At 36.1% G+C, this 21,279-nt stretch overlaps 1 long non-coding RNA gene across 1 annotated transcript in view; it reads right to left on the reverse strand.

Annotated features, from left to right (window-relative positions):
• The window catches only part of LOC102252913, a 195,107-nt gene extending 182,896 nt beyond the window's left edge, over nt 1-12,211 (reverse strand). The window contains exon 1 of the long non-coding RNA XR_001363151.1: nt 11,984-12,211. This is a non-coding gene — a long non-coding RNA (uncharacterized LOC102252913). The remainder of the gene's footprint in view (nt 1-11,983) is intronic.
• Nucleotides 12,212-21,279: the final 9,068 nt, after the last annotated feature.

Raw genomic sequence — 21,279 nt, forward strand, 5'->3', positions numbered from 1 at the left:
CGGAGCGAAGGCGGTGCCAGCAGCCAGGGGAAGGAAGGCCTATTCTTGCACGAATCTTTGTGCATCAGGCCTCTAGTAATTTATATAATCAAAGTTTCAGGTAATAGCAAGTGTTGGCAAGGATGTGGAAAACTGAAACCCACATCACTGCTGATAGGAAAGTAAAATTGTACGGCTCCATTGGAAACAATTTGGCATTTCCTTAACAGATTAAACATAGGGTTATTATATGATCCAGCAATTCCATTCCTAGGTATATACCCAAGAGAAATGAGAGCACATGTTTACACAAAACTTATGCAGATGTACATTAATAGCCAAATAGTGGAAACAACCCAAATGTCTACCAAGTGATAAATAAATAAATAAAATATAGTAATCCATACAATAAAATGTTATTTGACAACAAAAAGGAATGAACTTCTGATACATGCTACAGCATGAACTTTTTAAATATTATGCTAATGAAGGGAAGTTAGACACAAAAGATGACATATTGCATGATGTTATTTTTATGAAATTTCCATAAAAAGCAAATCTATTAAAATAGTAGGATAGTGGTTGCCAAAGATTGAAGAGGTTGGGGGAATGGACAGTGACTGCTAATCATTAAGGATTTCTCTCTGAAGTGATGAAAATGTTCTAAAATTTGTTTTGGTAATGGTTGCACAACTCTGTGAAGATATTTAAAAACATGGACTTGAACACTTTAAATGGGAAAATTGTATGGTATGTGAATTTTATCTCAATAAAGCTGTGAGCTATATATTTTTCAAAGACAGCAAGGACAGAGAGGTTATACAACTTGTGAAAAGTGACAGTGAGGAATAATCCTGACTAAACCCATGGAATCTGGCTCCAAAAATACACCCACTAAGATTACTGGCTCTGTTGATGGCAGTTTTGCTCTTCAATGTGATGATTGATTTCATTGAATCAAATATTTTGTTTAAAAAGCCACTCCCCAACCTGGCTCCAAATGCAAGTTTTCTGAATAAATACAGATGGGTAGTTCTTTCTATGATAGAAAGTATGACAATGTTGACTAAGTCATTTCAAGGTATCATATAGTTAATTCTGAATGCTCAGATTCTTAATAAATCAGGACAACCTGCAAGGAATGGAGCATATTCAATTGCTAACAACAACAAATTCTCCATAGATACTTAAGAGTTTCCATTTTTATTACCTTATCACAAAAGATTTGCAGTGTATTTATTTATTTATTTAATTTCATATCTACCACCCAGACACCTCATGGAGCCTGTCTCCTGGGGCTCTAACAATTCCTGACCTGTCATCAGGATGCAGACCCCTCTGCTTTCAGAACTCATCACTGCCATTTTGGACAGAAAGTCCTGTCTAAAAATTATAGGACTATAGTATATTATAATATTTATAATATAATATGTAATAATATAATGGCATTTGTATCATTTTTCCTTTTGAGAAATGCAGTTGTATTTACTTAATTTGGATTGATAACATTTTTATATTTGTTAACTATGATTCATAAATTTTGGTTTAGGGACAAGAGTTCACCTCTTGAAGAGATAAGATATGTGGGCTTTAGTATCCTTTAATTTTTTCAAGAGACTTTTTAAACTTTTGGATGGAAATACTGATGTTACAAACTGGTTATTTTGAAACAGTGAAGTGACTTTCAGATCAGATGGAATCTCTACCACACACTTGTAAGTACAAAGCGGTAATCTAATCCTCCTAGCCCATATATTTATAAGAAAACATAAATGCCTTGTTTGCCTATTTGAACTTCCTTTACTTTATCCCTAGGAGCATTAGATTTCCATTCATTTCTGTTGGGGCTGAAAAACCTAATTCTTCTGCTGCAGGCTAGACCGGGGATATGCCCCATGAAACAGCAACTGAGAGCCTATTTCTCGTCACATGTTATTGCTGCTGCTGCAGATGCTCAGAAGAGCTACACCTTGGGTGCCTCCCATCGTGGTTAATAGGCATTTATTTGGGGTCGTTACCACAGCAGCTAGAGAATCCCTGTCTGCAGGGTTCCCCAAAAGACACAATTTTGTATGACTACTGGTGCGAGCCTTCTGTTAATGATGGCAGCTCCAGCCACTGTGGTCATGAGTGGGGCCCTTCGTATAAATCCTGTTCAGACCATGTCAGGCAGCTGGTATGACAACACTCAGTTGGGTTTTTTGTTCTTCTACCTGCTAAGCATCTTTATATGTTTGCTTAGTATCCTAATCTGAAAAGTTTATGTACTATACAGAATTTTTTTATACTAGATTAGGACTAACTGCCAAAAATAAACAAATGAATAAGTGTTTCTTAAGAAATCTCAGAAGGGCTTGTGCTTTCAATTAGATTTAGACCAGGACAGATTTTTGTGCTCCTTCCTAAGAGCAAATTTAGAGAGAAAGAAAAGAGGCATTAAGTAGATTTTTCCCTCCAGGAATTTTTAATATTATTTTATTGAAATGGGAAAGTACAAAATGTGAAATGCATTCAAAGTGTCATCATTAGACTCTAATTATCAGTACCACAGGTTCACTATCCTTTACTCACAATTCTAAAACCCGAACAGATCTAAAAACAAATATTTTATAAAGTGATTCCAAGATTCATTTTGTGGCAAAAACAGACTCAAATTGCATGAGGCTATTTATCCACTTAAAGTGAGTGCTCATATATGTTATTTCAGAAATACGAATAAGTTTGTTGTCCATATGTCACCCCAGCCCCACAGGCAATGCATGTAATACATGGTATATTCACTTTCTAAATGCTAAAAATTTTAAACTATGATAGCACATCTGGCCTCAAAGCTTTCATATAATGGATTGATAACTACACAGCTGAATGTCAGTGCTAACTTAGGAGCTATGCATAATGTGTGTGTGTAATATATATATATATATATTCATGAATACTCAGAATTGAAATAAGTCAAGAACCAGAAGAAAATTAAGAATATGTTGAACTTCAAGCTCTATTCATCATTTTATTATGTAAAAGAAAACTTAAAACATAATAAATGAACAAAAACAGGATAGTGGCTAAAAATATTCAGGCACATCTGTAAAAGGGATCCAGGCAGTTATAAAATGATACAAGTATAGAGCATTTCATGACATGGGAAATGTTGACAGTACATTATTAATGAAAAAGCAGGTTAGCAACAGTTTGAATAAAATGCCACTTTTACAAAACTACATATATACAGATATAGAAATTGCTGTGAGCAAATATATAACAACTAGAGGCCTGGTGCACGAATTTGTGCATGTGTGGGTCCAGTCAACCCACCCTGATCGGGGCCGTTTGGGGCTGGGCTGGCCAGGAGGAGGGGCTGAGGGAGGTTGGCTGCTGGCCCTGCCCCTGATTGGGGTCCAATCAGGACTGGGCTGGCAGGGGGTGGGGGAGGGGCTATGGGAGGTTGGCCAGCAGGCCTTGGTCTCGCCCCTGATCAGGCCGGTTGGCCAGCTGCAGTGTGCATCATAGTGACCGGTCGTTCTGGTCGTTCTGGTTGTTCCGGTTGCTTGGCTTTTATATATTTAGATATACTAATGGTTATTTCTGGATGATGGTTTTTCAATGGTTTTGATTTTCTACCATTTGGTTTTTCTTTAGTTTCTTTTTTACCATAAAATTTTATTGCTCCAGTATTTTCTCAAGCTTTTGTTTGTTTGTTAAGAAAAATTAAGGGTACATGAAAGAAAAAATTTGGACACATACTTGAAGGAAAAACAAATAATAACTGAGCCTCAAATGCTGAACAATCAGTCACTTGCCCTTCCCTAGCTGTGTATATGAGGAGCTGGTGCAGTGTTTGTTTGCTCTGGTGGGTAACAGTTCATCTCATGAAAAGAGAATTACACAGAAAAACACCGAGAAACTAGCATTTATGGGCTGTGCTTTGTATATAAAGATGATGTTATTGACTCCCGGACACTGAGGAAACTTTAGTATTTCTTCATGGCTGCAATTACCCAACTTGGGAAATAAACCAGACACCATAGCTTCATCTAGAATGATAGCTAGAGACATAAAATGCTGTGGCTACCATTTTTTTCAGCTTCTATTGCATCAGCAAAGCAATAATATGCAACCCTAAACTCCCATTCTCTTTAAATTGTATATGTTCTTTAACTAAACAATATTTCAAATTTAAGAAGTAAATATTACTCTCACTCAGCACACTATATGTGACATCATCTTTGTTGTTATACTACAATATTTTAATAAGCATATAAAATACCATTTGATTGTAGTGCTACAGAAGGAAAAATTTTCAGTGAGAATAAGCCATCAATTTAGCCTTCTGTGACTTTATATCCTTGAACTTTGAAGGCCAATCTAAATATTGATCTAAACTGCTCATATCAATCTCCAGGACTCCAAAACACATAACTCCATATGCAGTATAGTTCCTTCTAGATTGGGGCTAATAGGCCAGGTTATAAAGTATTTTGTTAATATATCAGCAAAGACACATTAAATCTCTTTCGTATACATAATCTCTCCTTTATGTGATGTCCAAAGCACAGGTCTTGCCCTGTCCTTGGAGAACTTATATTCTACTTGGGAAGAACAAATATTCATATATGGAAAGTAAAATCAAAATACAAAAATTCAAAATTATGTAAGTCAAGAGAGGTCTCAAGGATGCACATGAATAAATGCCAAATATGTGCAAGTACTTCTAAGTCAAGCATTGTTGATTCCTGGGGTTTGGAGATGCATAATGCAAGAGCATGAAGGAGGCTGGGTTTTGAACTTGCCTTGAAGAAACTGCAGGATATGAGCAGAGAGGGGGATGCACATTGCAGATGGGGAGAATAGTATGGATCAAGATTCAGAGGAGTCAAGGACAAGGATGCTATAAGATTCCCTGGGAGTTTACTATGTGGCTAGTATTGTTATCTCGTTTAATCCTCACAAAATCTCTTTGAGATTAGTACTACTATCAGCCCACTCATGACCACCCCACCTAAAATGGCCTTCCCAACACTCCCATCCCCTGCTTCTCATTAATAGTGTGATTCATTTTCTTCATAACATGTTCATTATTGAAACATATCTCATTTATTAACTTATTTACTCCTTTAATGCAACTTCCAGGAAGGCTAGGACTTATTCAACCACCACATCCCTCGTTCCTGAAATCATTCTTGGCCCCTCCTCATCACAAAAGTCCTTATGAATGGAATCATCTCCTTTTCCATATGAGGACCCTAATGCACTAAGATAGTGGTTCTCAACCTTCCTAATGCTATGACCCTTTAATACAGTTCCTCATGTTGTGGTGACCCCCAATTTCATTGTTACAAATTGAACATAATTAAAGCATAGTGATTAATCACAAAAACAATATGTTATTATATATGTGTTTTCCAATGGTCTTAGGTGATCCCTGTAAAAGGGTTGTTCGATCTCCAAAGAGGTCGCGACCCACAGGTTGAGAACGGCTGCACTAAGAGGTTACATAACTAGCCCAGTATCTCATGGTTAGGGTCTGGATTCAGAGCTCTCCTTATTTCAGAACTGTATGTTACACTACCTCTCATTGAACCATTAGAAAACAAGTACGTCCTTTTCAGAGAACATACAAATTCTCTTAGGTTTCTTGTTTTAGTTATTTATTGTTGATTGCATCCTAAATGTAGGAAATACAATTACAATGAAAGGTTAGTGTCAGACTATAAAGGCACTGATTTTCAGGTTAAGATTTCTGAATTTTATTATAACACATTATAGAATGTAAACAGATCTGGGGAAAATTAATGCATCTGTTATGTTGTAGAGGCTGACATGAGGGAAACTAAGCTGAAAACCAGAACTCTATAAGATTGCTGAGGACAGTCATGAGCATACTAAATTCTAGACTAGGTTTTAGCAGTGTGTATGGAGGAGAGAGAAAAAACAAGAGGAATTACAATGAAAAAAATTATTTTTGTTGTGCAAGTCTCTGTGCCTGAAGTATTCCCCCCGACTTCTCTATGGAAATCTTAGCCTTCAAGACCAGTATAAATCTAGACTCTTCTGGGATTCCTTCTTATGGAAGGAACTCCTCCAGTAATACCAGGCCCAAATGCTTTGAGACACTTTGCTCATGTTCACACAGTGTCACACTAGCATGTGATATAGTTAATGGCATAGGGAAAGAAACAAATGTGTAGGTCTTCCCAGTACTTCTTGAGAGAAGAAATATTTTATTCATTTTAGCTTCAGCATCTACCACAGTACCAGGTCCTTATGACACTAACATTTATTACATGGGCAAAGCAGATGCCCTGAGATTCTCAGTTCTGGGTGTTGGCGAGAGTTGGCTATTCTGACAGAAATAGGTGCTCCAGAACTGGGCTGGAACAAAAGCTTAGGAGTTATTGATATATACAGATGCCTAGAAGAGGAGTTATGGAAGGAGGACATCTGCAACTTTAGACATAATTATTAGCTGAACTGATAGTCAGGAAGTCAAGTTGAAATGTTCCACTAGAAGCAAGAAGTAGGATAGTGAAGTTCTGAAGGCCAAGACTGAAGATGTGGGAATTAAATATTATTCACATAAAGATGAAACCTGAAGATCTGAGAGTAGATGTAACCTTTAAATTCACAGCAGCTGTAACAACAAGAGACCAAAGAGCTAAGAGCTAAATCATGGCATAAACCCACAGGGAGGAAGCAAAGGGAGAGAGAGCTATCCTGTGGAGAACCACAGAAAGAATAATATAACATAACCTCCGTGTCTATTTTTATGCAAATTTATTTTACAAAGCTTCTTTTTCCAAATGTGTGTACTTATTTTTACATTCAAAATTCAGCTTTTCTGAAGATAAATATTGGTAGATATCAAGTTTTCTTGTCCTCTCTGCCAGGTTGCTATCAAATTGTGAGTATATTGGCATATAACTATGTATCAGTGATGATTAATATAGTTTAAAGATTTTCATCTCATCAAATATTACATATTTACAAAAGTTTGCACAGAATACACTAATAACAAGGAAACTGTGAACTTCAATAATTTCTCTTGGTTATAATAACCATACAAATTGCATTTTTAAATTATTCTAACAGATATTCAGTATCAAAAGATTGTAATTCACCAGCAAGGTATAAAATAGGTATTAAAACTATTTCTAAACTATCATATAGGATGATGTATGAAACATTTCACATAATAGCAGACTAAGTATCATAAAATATTAATTAAGTACCAAAGTAGTCATTAATACTCCTCTTTAACAAAAGGCAATTTCACAGCCTCATTTACCAACTAGAATATTTCAAGTCTACTTCATAATTATGCTTTTTATTCATCTCTGTAAATTCCACTTAGTACTTTTTGGCAATTTTTTAACATAAATGCCCTGGATGTTGTTAAATTGGATTAGCAGCTCTATAAGTAATATATATTATATGTATATATTTAACTGTAGGTGATTCAACCTGTATTGTGGCAATCACTTTTTAACACCCTATTACATGTTTAGAATTTATTTTATTACAACTAATTTTTAACCTCAACATTTTTGCAACATCTCTTTATGATGTTAGTTTTATAAATAGAAGGATATGGAGAACTAGGGGTTGTGGTCAGCCCTAGTTCTCTTCACATTGTTTTGGCCTGAGGCAAGCCTGAGGATGGAATCATTTCAGGAGGATTAGAACCCAGATAAATAACCATAAAAGTCTTGCAACAACATCTCCTTTTAAAAATATACATTTCCAACAATGCGGATAGAGTATCAGAGTAAACAACTTCATTAGGCATATGAAAGCACATTTTAGAGAAAGTACATTTGGCTGAAAATTATATGCATCTTTCTGCATCAGCCTTTTTTGAATTTAAGGACAATCTTTCAATTAACTGAGCCTGCTGCTACATACTAAAATGTAGTCTGAGTTAACAGCAGTTTGATTGGACATTCAGAATTACAGCTCCTGGAAGTTCTTAAAAGGTCACCTACTCCTTCTCTCTGCACTTAAGCAATTAAAATTGCACTTAAATATGGGACGAAAGGACAGAAAGGGAAAAGCAGATTTATTGAAGACAAACAATAGGACAAGCACCATTGGTACTAAGATGAATAAGACAAGGCCCTCATCTCAATGAGTTCACAGACTAACTTGGTTTATGGGCATATAAACAAATAACTAAGAGAAAGCAGGCAGTTTTTGCATAGCACCTCACACATAAGTGATCAGTAAATAGTAGTCCCTATTTTAGCTCCTAATAAAGTGCTCACCAAGTGCAAGAAGTCATCACTAATGTACAATAGTCCAGAGAAAACATGCTTACATTTTAGTCTGCAGGATCTCAAAACAAAGTGATATTATTCATTTATCCATGCATGCATTCATTCATTCCCGAAAGGCGCTAATTACAGTGCAGTGACTAAGAGTAGAGGTCATTGCAACTGTTTGGCTTCCAAGCTAAACTCTAACACATAACTAACTACCTGTTCCCTTATTAGCAAAACAGTGAGGTAGCTACTTCACAAGGTTGTTTTGAGAGCTGATACATTTCTATAAATTGATACATATAAAAGTGCCTAACACAGAGAAAATGCTTTAAAAATCCAGTGATTATTATGTTTATCATATTAATATCCAGTGTTTACAGAGCAAAGTACTAGATGTTCTTTGGAACCAAAAATGCTACACCAGTTGTCCCAACCATAACCTCAAGTGTTCTCCCCTCACTCTCTGTGCCAGTCACACAGCATTCTTTGGCGTCCTTGACCTTGTCACAATTTGCTCCTCCAGCCCATAAACTGTACTCACACTGTTCCTTTTGTCTGGAACACTCTCTTTTTCTATTCAGGACTAATTAATTCCTTGTATTCAGGTCAACCATCCCTTTCTTGAGAAGCTTTTCCTGATTGTTTAGTTTAAATCTTGTTTCTTTGCTCCCTATCATAAAACTGAGTCCCTTCACTGCACCGTCAGTCAATTGCTCTGTGATACTTTGATCAGTGTTGGTCTTTGCTACAAGAGGATAAGCTCGATGAGGCCAGGCCTCTTATCAATTTTTCTCAAACTTGTATCCCAGTTCCTTGTGCAGTGCACAGTGCAGTACATAGTGATCCTTCCATAAACAGTTATTGAAAGAATCAATGAGTGTACTCACATATATTTTGATTTTAATAATATAAAAATCTCCTACTTTAAATCTCCCATAATAAAGACTAAGTCAGGCTACTGATGCAAAGAAAGCAGCCACATGAACCTACAGAATGTGTTGTTCTTTAGCCTAAGGTCATAGATATGATGTCTCATTCAGGCCTTTGATCATGTGCCCTGAGCTGACAACTGGTGGATCCATATAGAAAACCATAACCTAGAGCTCTCCAAGGAGAAGCCTCTGACACTCTATTTTTGCATTGGCTGTTATATTTGTTAATATTAAACCCTCATAAAGCAAATCCTTTATGAATTATTTCTTAATTCATAAAATTGTTTTAAATTGTAATGCCATACATATATTTGGTAAGACAAAAATTTAAATTACTAAAGAACGGTATATAATGAAAAGTAAAATATTCCATTTCTAAAACATCTCCAATTCCATTACCAGAGGCAACTTCTTTCAACAATTTCTATTACTTCTTTTTACAGTGATTATTATTATACTTATAAATAGAATATTTATAACTCTAAGTCTTTATAACTTTTAGATCGAATCTACTAAGTTCTTGCATACCTGAAACTAATATAATATTGTATGTCAACTATCTATACTAATAATAGAGAAATATGCAAATTGTCTGGGATGCCGTCACAGTAACAGTAACAACCAAACAGCAGGCTACATGGGGCAACCAGGCCAGCAGGGGGGTTAGTGAGGGATGACCAAATGACTGAACAGTAGTCTGCGTGGGACGACCAGGCTGGCAGGGGGGCAGTTGTGGGTGACCAGACCAGCAGGGGGTAAATGGGGGGCGAACAGGCCAGCAGGGGGGCAGCTGGGGGCGACCAGACTGGCACAAGGGGCTGTTGAGGGTGACCATGCCGGCAGGGAGGGGTACTTGGGGGTGACCAGGCCAGCAGGCAGAGGTGGTTAGGGGTGATCAGGCCAGAAGGGGAGGCATTTACAGGTGATCAGGCAGGCAGTCAGGTGAGCAGTTAGGAGCCAATGGTCCTGGATTGTGAGAGGGATGTCCTGGATGGAGAGGGTGTAGGCTGAGCTGAGGGGACCCCCAACTGCTCCTCCCTGCCAGCCTGGTCACCCCCAACAGCCCTCTAGTACCTAAATTAAAAAAAATGTTTTTTAAATGGAAGGATTAAATGTTTCTATTTTAAAATAAAGGAATATATATATATATATATATATATATTCGACTAATTTCTACTATGAAAAATAGTCCAATTATAGTACCTCTCACACCTCTTCTCCTTTTAATTCTTGTTTTTGTTGGTAATATTGTATAATTTTAATTTTTCTAAAAGCTATATTTTATCATAAATTATTAACTTCAAGCCTCTAGTTAGTCATTATTCATCATTGTTAGATAGTATCTATTTACTATACACTATATAAGATAAGGAAATTAGCACACCTACATTTCCATCTCTGCTGTCTATTTCTTACCTTATTCTATTGGCTAAACAATTATTCATATTATCAAGGTCTATAATATTTACATTACCTTATATCCTACATTTATTTTTGCTTTTTAAAATTTGTCTGCAGATTGATTTAAAAATTTTAAAACAATATATAGCATTTTTATAATCATTATTATTATACAGTTAATTTTTACTATTAAATTAATAAAGGAATTCGGGGTTTTTCAGATTTTTGTAAGACACTGGTTTCCATTTAATTTGAATCATTAGACATCTGCCAAAAAACATGTAGAGACAATATTTATTTTAAATGTCTTTTGAATAAAGTACTCTCAGCATCCTTTGGAGATATAGTCTAAGGACAGATAAGGTTAGCAAAACAATCTTAAACCTCACTTTCTAGTTTTATTTTTAGTAATAATTAATAACGATGTTATTTTGGGGGTTGCAAAGACTAAATTCTGCATCTTAATAAGATGTGTTCAGTAAGTGTCGGATTTAAAATTTGGTATTTCAAAAGCAAATGTTTAAGGCCCATTACAAAACAAGAAGGGGGGCGGGGACATAGGAGTGGTGGTGGTAGTAACCAAATCCTTAGTATGAGAAGGAAAAAGGACAATCTAGTACCCTTTCCTTTATAACTTTAGTCAAAAAGGTAACAATTGTATGTAAGTTTAAAACCTTAAACCAACAAATAGTCAAGTTTGAGAAATTTTGAGAACCTTAAAACATTAACTCAGGCCTTTAATTTGTTTATGCTATATACTGATGAAATTGGGGAAGTTTAAAGACCGTATTACAATGTGTGTTCTGAAGGACACACCATGATGTCATTTCCTGGCTACAAGAAATTAGTCTGACCCAGAATTACACCTCTTACATTCTTAAATAAGATGAATGATAAGAACCAAGCAAGTTCTCCACCTATATTTGCATCTGACATCCAGAAAAACAATTCAAACCTTTGGTTTCCTAGAGCATCAGCTTTCTACTTTGGAGACCATATATATCACACAAGGCAGGTAGAGGAAGTGAGTATTTTGAATGATAGGCTTTGGATGACAAAATAAGAATGATGGATTTTTTTTTTAAATAAGCATGAAAGATTATTTTAAAATTTTAATTCTACATATTCAAGATGGGAGAAACCAGGTTTAACTGCTGTTAATTTTATTTGGTTTTATTTTATTTTACTTTATTAATTTTTGGAAAATTGGCCACCCTTGAGAATGAGCCAATACGTTACCATGTAGGTGTGGAAAAATGAATACAGTCATGGGCTTGAGAGAAAAGCTAGCCAGAACAAAAGAAGTATCAACTTCCTTACTCTGTACATTGCAGACCAAATCTAGATACTACTTAATTCTAGGCATGCCATTTTAGAATATAATATTGATAGAGTGTAAATGATCAACATTCTTACCTCATAGTTTCTTGACCTTTTTTCATCGTCAAGGACTTGCCCTCCAACTTTCCTTTTAGCTTCCTCCTCCCATGGACGATGGGAGGCAGAATACATCGCTTATCTATGTTGATTGTCTTGTCCCAATCTCTGGCTGCACATTAGTATCACACGGGAGGCAGTAAAATATATCCCTGCTTGAAACTCACTCTAGAAAAATTACAAAGGATTGGGGTGAAGGGTGGGAGGAGTGCTGGGCACTTTTAAAAGCTCCACAGATGTTTCCAATGTGCAAGCAGAGCTGAGAATCCCTGTCCAAAACAGTTCCTATCGGCTTCTCGGACAAGGGTTAACATTTCCCTCTCAGTGCTGAGATGTGAAAGAGATGTGCTTTCTGAGTTCATGCATTTTCAAATTCTAATTTATTAAAACAAAGTGTGAAAATATACTAAGCTATTTAGGCATTGTATTCTGGGTAGTTTCCCAAAACATTAACTTATGCCCCAAGAATTTATAAACATCATTTATCAGACAAGGAGAAAACACTCTTGGGTAATATTTTGATAGAAGCTTTCAAATTCAGTATTGTAAATATAATCGATGAGATGGTTTTTCATAGGTCAGATACTAAAAATGTTTGGTTATTTACATATAGATATTTCAAAATAAGAAAATGACCTAGTGAAACACTGTTCTATTTTGTTTGTAAGAAAGCTGCTTTGGCATGATAGTTTTTAATTACAACATACACTCTAGGGTTGAATGTCTTAGAGGAATGAGAAAGTCTCATATGCATTGGCTGATAGAAGATGACAGAAAGGATGTAATTAAATGTAAAATAAATATATGCTTTGTTTTCTTAAGAATGAAGCAAGTGTTAAAAACTGTGGTAGATCTTTTAATCTGTTGCTATGCCAACAGAAAAATTTTAAATGGATTCAAGAAATGGGACAATTTTCAGGAATATAAGCACAACCTATTTCAAATAAGTAAAATTGTATTCATATTATCCCCCCAAGGGGATAGAGTCTTAAGGGAATTAGTGTAGAATTAATGGATCAGTTTTTTTTTCTTCCTCTAACCACAGCAGACATGAGGCACAAAATCTCAGGCTATATTTCTCTCAGATCTAGATCTGAATTTAGGTTAAACTTTTTGAGGATTGTGGGCAGCACTGTTCCCCAGTGTGTAGGTAGCAGGACAGCATGTTTCTACCATTTTAAGACTGACTAATGCACACAAGAAACAAAAGTCAATAAACCTCGACCTGTATTTGTCTGTATAATACCAAGATGATATAGTTTTCTAATATAAAAACATCTTAATAAAATACATTTTTAACAAATTACCAGCATTCTTTCTGAATCAGACAAAGATAGGCATTATTTTTCCAAAGAAGAAACAAAGATTAAAATAAAGGATGACCTGAAATCTATAAATTATAGAGAATTAAAATGACAAATTCCTTCAAGTTCTATTTATATGAGATAGGACTTTAACAATTGGATATTCAGTGCTATGATACACTTCATAGCTTTCTCACAAATAAATACAGGCATTTCTCTTTTTGAGGGAAGTTATATTTATTATAAAAATACATTTAAGAAAACATTTTAGTACATGCAGAGGGTCTTTCCTTAAGTGTAGAGCAAGTCAAGTATAGATTGCCTCCACACAATAAAGATGAAAATTTAGTTCAACTGCCTTTCCTGAAGGTATTTCTATAAAGAGAGAACTAGATAATTCACAGTAATTAAAAAGTGTTTTCAATTAAATGCTTGTCTGTGTGGGTGAGTCTGTCTTATTGCTTATGAGCAATAAAAGAAAAACCTTTACTTCAGCTTCTTTCAAATGTTTATTTTTAAATTACTTAATTATCAAATGGAATGACTGTGAACTATTATTTTTTATATTGTGATTATTTTGTTTTGTTCTGAAGCTGAGAAAACATCTGAAAGTGAGTAGCATAAGGAGAGAAGTGGCATTCCTTTTTTTCCACTAGGTTTCTATCATCTGTCCTTAGTTTTTGCTTTATTTTTTAAACAGGTGGAGCTAAACAGATCCACAAATACATGGTTTGAGCTCATCTCTAAATCCTGAGCACATTCGCACAGAGAGAAGGATTACCTGTTGGCTATTGGATATCATTGAGTTTTACTTCATCTTTGTTTTCTGAATAGTGAGCCACCACTATTACCTTCATTAATCCTATATAATAAAAGCCTAATATGCAAATCGACCAAACAGCGGAACAACTGGTCACTATGATGCGCACTGACCACCAGAGGGCAGATGTGCAATGCAGGAGCTGCCCTCTGGTGGTCAGTGTGCTCCCACAGGGGCAGTGCTTCTCAGCCAGAAGCCAGGCTCACAGCTGGAGAGTGCAGTCGCAGTGGCGGGAGCCTCTCCCTCCTCTGTGGCAGTGCTAAGGATGTCCAACTGACAGCTTAGGCCTGCTCCTCATGGGAAGTGGGCCTAAGCCATCAGTCGGACATCCCCCGAGGGCTCCCAGACTGTGAGGGACACCCCGCCCCTGAGTGCACGAATTTTGTGCACTGGGCCTCAAGAATTACATAATAAATGACAGCTTTATCATTACATCAGTGCCCTTCAGCAGTCTGCTAACGTGTTTATGTATTTATCTAAGAAATATAAGCTCCACTTACACCTATTTCTATACTTAGTGTACATTATTTCCTGGAATATCTAAATACCATAGATACAGTGGTAGCTTATGTAAGTTACCAAAATAAGTAAGAGATTTGGTGAACATACCATACATGATCATTAGATTCTTAAACATGGTTGATTGTCCTATCTTATGTCACAAAGTGTGTCCCACTTACCCCCACCCCGCATTAAAAAAAAACAAAACAAAAAACAGTAGCTTTGGGGAAAAAATAATTCATGAGTATGGTTGAATACATACAGGAAATTTTGATCTATACTATTGGCATTCAAACTTTTTAACTTCAGAGTACTTTTATTGGGAGACGAGCCCAAGATATAAAAAGATAAACAAACAACAATGACCTTCACTGTTGGCTCTCCTGGCTCACTAGGTACCTCCAAACTATCTACTGAGGATAGTTTGAAAACCGCTAGCCTTCATTTTATTTTTTTATTTTTTTTTCCATTTTAAAATTTTATTTTATTTATTTATTTTTTTATTCTTAAAGTATTACAAAGGGTATTACATATGTGTCCTTTTTTTCCCCCGTCCTTGACAATCCCCTGGCCTCCCCTACCCCCCAGTATCTTATGTCCATTGGTAGCCTTCATTTTCATTGTATTCTTTCATTATATTTGTTTTCTATATTTTCCCTTTCAATGTGGAGTACTATACATTTTAATCAGTAAAGATTTAGAAATGCCTCCACCCTCTCAGTTATATTAGAAATGATATTTCTGCATCTTCTATCTCATGTTTTATTCAACCTGCCCATGCCTCTGTTTCCTCGTCTGTAAATGGGGATTAGAATAGTATTTAACTTTCGCAAGTATTATATTTATACATTAAGAATAATATATAATTAATATTATTTAATATTTCATAAGCACATTTATATATTACCTAGATGTACTGTATGAGATAAGAAACTGTATTTTTATTTACATGTACAAAGTGCTTGGGACAATCAGCAATAAATAAAGCATTTGTCAAATACAAAAATAAAAGCTTAAGTGGAGTTGATACAACTTATAAGTTTGAAAGTAACATGTTTTATATAAAAGGCCAAAATATTATTTTCTATTTTGTTTCTAATTTTATGCTTTAGGCTACTCTATAGTTGTTGATTTGCAAGGTTGAGTTGCACCAAAGTCGAGTTGAAGTACTCAGGAAATGACCGTCCACAGAGCTTTTATTTTCCATAAATGGACATTTCCAAAAGTCCAGAGGCTCAGCCACACATGGTTAGGTATCCGGGGTTCATTCCCCTCGCGGCTGCTCCCAGTCAATCTCATCTGCACTCATCAGGCGCACGACACTGTAGCTTGTTCTCATCAGTCTGGTCTGTCAGACCTCTGAGGAGCTGAACATCATCTCTAACCTAGTGATTTCATTGTTTACTCTTTTTTCAGAACATTTATAACATGTTAAATATGACAGCAGCCCTGGGCCTTCAGAGACACTTCTGTTTCTACTTCTCTCTCCTACATTTTGTTTACTTTATATCCTTTAATGAGGATTGGGATCCTGATTGGTTTAACTCTTAGGATAACTCCAAGGATCTTTTTCTTGGGAAGGGGTAGGAAGAAAGAAAATAATTTATGTCAAAAATTTCTTAGTGGCTTAAAAATCTAGATAAACATGAGAGTAAACAAAATTAAATGCATGAAAATAGAAGGCCCAAGGCCAGAACACAAAGGCAAGTGCCTAGCTGCCACAGATGTCAGATTGTCTTTTCTTCCTATATTTTTGTCATAAGTTGTTATATTTCCTGTTTATAGGGTTATCTTAGGGGCTTCTAGTATCCTTTATATGATTTTGAGTAAATTTAAGTGCTGCTCAGGTATTCCTCATTTCATGACAAAAGCAGTTCAGACCACAAAGCTGCGATCTTGAGAAATTCATAAATGAAACCAAAGTTCTGTGTGAGAACCCATAATGAACTGTTATAATTTGGAGGGATCTCACACAAAAATTACATTCCAGAAAATGTTATAACAGGATCACTCACTTAGTATCCTGGGTATTTCAATAGAAACCCTTCCTACTCTTTCTATTCAAGGAGTAAAAATAAAATTAATACAATTTTCAAAGCAATGAGCCCTTCTACTTGAATGTACTTAAAAAAAAACAACTTTTTTTTAAACACTGTTTAAAAAACCATTATCCTATAGGAGACATTCATAATTGAATGCTTAAAAATTGATATAAAACATTTCTAAAACTTGATAGGTTAAGAAAACATTTCTAGTGTAGCCGGCATGGCTCAGTTGTTGAGCATTGACCTATGAACCAGGAGGTCACAGTTGGATTCCCAGTCAGGGCACATGCTCAGGTTGTGGGCTCAGTCCCCAGTATGGCATGTGCAGGAGGCTGCTGGTCAATGATTCCTTCTCATCATTGATGTTTCTATCTCTCTCTCCCTTTCCCTTCCTCTCTGAAATCAATTAAAAATATTTTTTTTAAAAAAAGAAAACATTTCTAAAACTGGGTGGTTAAATTCTACTAAAGAGGGAGCTCAAGTAAGGCCTAAAGATGTTTCTTCTTCCTATATTCTATCTGAAGTCATTGACAGAAATCCTAAAATTTTAGCTAATTATTTGAAGAACAAAATTTAATTATGATTCAACATATGTTTATTAAGCACCAACTATATGGAAGTCCCTGTGCTAAGTGTTGCACTAAACTCTGGGAGGTGCAACAGTGTACAAATTTTTCTAGATAGCATTCCTTCAAAGAACATGGAGACTACTCAATAAAATATTACATTTCCAAAAATAACTATTATAATACTATCTAGTGCTTACTAAGTAAAGGCTATCCTCTAACTACTTTACCTGTATTAATGCATTTAATCTTCACCACAACCTTAAAGTTTACATGTGAGGAAACTAGGCACAAAGAGGCTAAGTGACTGTCTGAAAACCACAAAGCTATCAAATGACCAAGCCAAGATTGAACCCAATCAGTCTAGACCCCAAGTCCACACTCTGAACCTCTGATCCTCTCTATTCTGTCAAACAAAATTGTTCGTTATGCCAAATAACAGTTAAAGAGTACAATAAGAATTAAGAAAAAAAACCTAATAATTAAGGGCTCACAGTGAAAGCATCTCCCACCTGGGTTGGCTAAATTACTGTAACAGGAATTTGCATGAGGCACACCCAAGTTGGCTTTTCCTTATAGTTCTTGATCAAGGTGTTATATTTTAATCACCTCAGTCACTGTAATAACATCCTATGTGTCTTAGTCCATTCAGGCTGCTACAACAAAATGCCATAGAGGTGGCTTATACACAAGAGAAATGTATTTCTCACAGTGCAGGAGGCTAAAATATCTGAGATCAGAGCGTCAGCACAGTTGGGTGAGGGCCCTCTTACAAGCTGCAGACGTCTCCTTATGTCCTCACATGGCTAGCTCTCTGGGACCTCTTACAGAAGGGCACTAATTTCACTTATGAGGGCTCTGCCTTTGTAACCCAATCACCCCCACACCAATACCATCACCTTGGGGATTAGATTCAACATATGAATTTGGGGGTGGAGGACAGAAACATTCAGACCATGGCGCTATTTTACATGGTAGTTCATTTTCATTTACTGAGCATAGGAATTATTACTTCCATGTTACAGGTGAAGAGATAAAGGCTCAAATAATTTAAATATTTTCCAACGCTCCACCATAACCTAGTTGCCGAGAAGAGTCTGAAAGATGAATGTTGAGTTAGACCTTAAAATAGAAGTATTTTAACAAGTAAAAACATGGTGGAATTTTAGGCAAAGGTTGGATAAAGCACAAGATTCAAGAGCAGATAGGGTAAAAAAATGTAGGAGGAAGTTGTGAGTAGTCTAGTTTGACTGGGATATAGGATTCATCTGAGATAAGATGTTGGCAACAAGAAGTATGAGAATGAGACTGGAGAGGTGTTGGTGCTGGCCATAATAGACTGGAAGTCCTCTTGTGCAAGTGATAACTGAGGCTCTGGGAAAAAGCAAAATTGTGAAGGGAGATAAAGTAGGACTAGGGTTATAGAGGGAGGCCAAGGGATATGCAGGACGGGAAAAAGAAGAGAAAACCATGACTAAAATAGGAAATAGCCATCGGATAAGAAATGCAGAATAAGACAGCAGTGTCCAAGAAAGAAAAAGATGATCTCAAGGACTGGGTGGACAAAAGGTCAAATGCTATATGTTTTAAGATACAAAAATAGGAAATAAGCATCAAGTGCTTTTACACAAATACACACACACACACACACACACACAACACACAAAGTCTATCCACATTGATTCTTTAAATGTCATTTACTTACAGTATACAACCTATCCTACAAAACAACTTTATAAAACATCATCAAAAATTGCATATGGATTTGAATTTTTCCTTGTCACCAAAATTTTTTGAAATTTTATAGGAACACTAAGCATGGTAATACTTTATTTTCTTCAACATACATCTGGTAATTTAAAGAAAAAACACACAGCATTTCCTTTAAAAATACAATGTAGCCCTAGTCGGTTTGGTTCAGTGGATAGAGCGTCAGCCCTCAGACTGAAGGGTCCAGGTTCAATTCCGGTCAAGGGGGTGTATCTTGGTTGTGGGCTCGATCCCAGGCCCTGGGTGGGGCATGTGGAAGGCAACCAGTCAATGTTTCTCTCTCACATCGATATTTCTCTCTTTCTGTCTCTCCCCCTCCTTTCCACTCTCTCTAAAAAATCAATGGGAAAATATCCTCAGGTGAGGATTAACAACAACAAAAAATGCAATATTAAAAAAAAGCTGTGTGCCAATTGTCTTTTGGAGTTTCTGATTTCTTTTCCAGCTCACACATGCTCATACATGCTATTATCCTAACAACTCACCGAATCCTTAGCAATTTTAAAAATACACACTGTATCCCAGATATTAAAATCACACTTACCAAGTTTAATAGAATGTACTGAAAGCAGCATTGAAGTACCAACTGCACATCAATTTTTATAAAGATCTTCCTCTGTCTACTATGCAACCTAAAATAGATTTCTCAAAAAGAAACTTTTTTTTTCATTTCCCTTCTTAATTCATCCTCTCCCTCCTTTCTCCGGTCTCTGTTTTTCTGCCTTTGTTATTCTGTGAAAAATTGAACATATTATCACATTGATATTTCTCCCTAATGATAGCAACATTTATTCCTGGAGGGTTTCTTAGCTAACTTGTTTCACCTGTGGCAGTTTTAGGTAAATCTCAGATCGGAATTTCTATACCTATCTAAACGGATCCTTTCTCATCCTGCCCCTAGGCCTCTGAGGTATGGAATCCGCGGTGTGTTCTGATGTTATTCAACGATAAGGCAGGAGCAGAGATTAGATGTGTTCTGAACTGTATTCATGTTCTCTTTTTGGTTGCCTAGGAGAAGGAAGAAATCTTTAGAAAAATATTTCAGAAAATCTTTTCTGAGTTGATATGTAGTGCGTTTCTCCTTTTTTGTACAAGGTGACAGTGTGTGTGAGATGTAAAGATGAGTTTGCTCAGGCAATTACCCCTTGTTGATCGCAGATTATTTCCTCTGGCAAACTCGAAAATAACTTGTTGGTGTATAAGTTACTGCTGTTCTGGGATGTAGTAATTTACTCTCCTGCCTTTTTTATGAGCACATTTATTTTAATCAGTAGAGTTCAGAATAGCTCTTTTTCATCTAGCTCCATCTCTTTTGGAGTTATGCACCTTCTAACATATAATGAAGGAAGGTCCTTTTGCACACACAGGAGAAAAGAGGCATGATATATTACTGAAAAAAATGGTCTTTGAACAGGAACTCACATCCCATGATCTTTGTTTTCATGTTAAAAACACAATTTATTCTCTACAGCTCTAGCCAAATTATTTTTCTTACAAAAACAATGTTTCACCTCACAGAGCAACTCAACATTATCTTTCATTCTGGGGACTGATAACATAGAATAGTTACACACGTAGGATGAAGAAGAACATGAAAGAATTCAGGTTGGCAAAACCGATACAACTTTTAAGAAATATTGCAGGTTATACACACTACTGAATGCTTATAGGATAAAAGCGAGCTGGGGAGTTTCACGCCCTTCACCATTTTGCAGATGAAAAATGAAAGAGTCAAGAAAAGAAAAAGATAACTTTTCCATGGCAACTGGGAAGTTTAATAGAGATCAAACAAATATTTTAACTAAGATCCCTAGCCTCTCCTATTACACAGTTTCTCTTAAGGGGAACCCTTAGCCACCTCCTCACAGAGTTCTTGCTAATTCTAATAGAGGTATACCCACTTCTGGGTATTTATATGAAGAATATCCAAAGACACTAGTTCAAAAAGATATATGCATTCCTATGTTCTTTGCAGCATATTTCCAATAACCAAGGTATGAAAAAACCTATGTGTCCATCGATGGATATATAAGATGTGGTGTGTGTGTGTGTGGGCTTGACAGATCTGCTGCTGATTCTTTATGTTCTTGTTACCTTATTCTCCCAGTCATAAGATGAGCAAACTCATCTTTACATCTCACACACACTGTCACTTTGTATAAAAAGTATAATATGCAAATCAACCGAACAGCCAAACAGAGGAAGGGCCATCCGGATGACCTTCCAGACGAAGCCAGGGCTGTGAGGGCCAAGGCAGCTGGGGCTGCGA

The sequence above is a fragment of the Myotis brandtii genome, unplaced genomic scaffold, assembly GCF_000412655.1.
Source record: "Myotis brandtii unplaced genomic scaffold, ASM41265v1 scaffold344, whole genome shotgun sequence".
In the NCBI taxonomy this organism is placed as follows: Eukaryota; Metazoa; Chordata; class Mammalia; order Chiroptera; family Vespertilionidae; genus Myotis; species Myotis brandtii.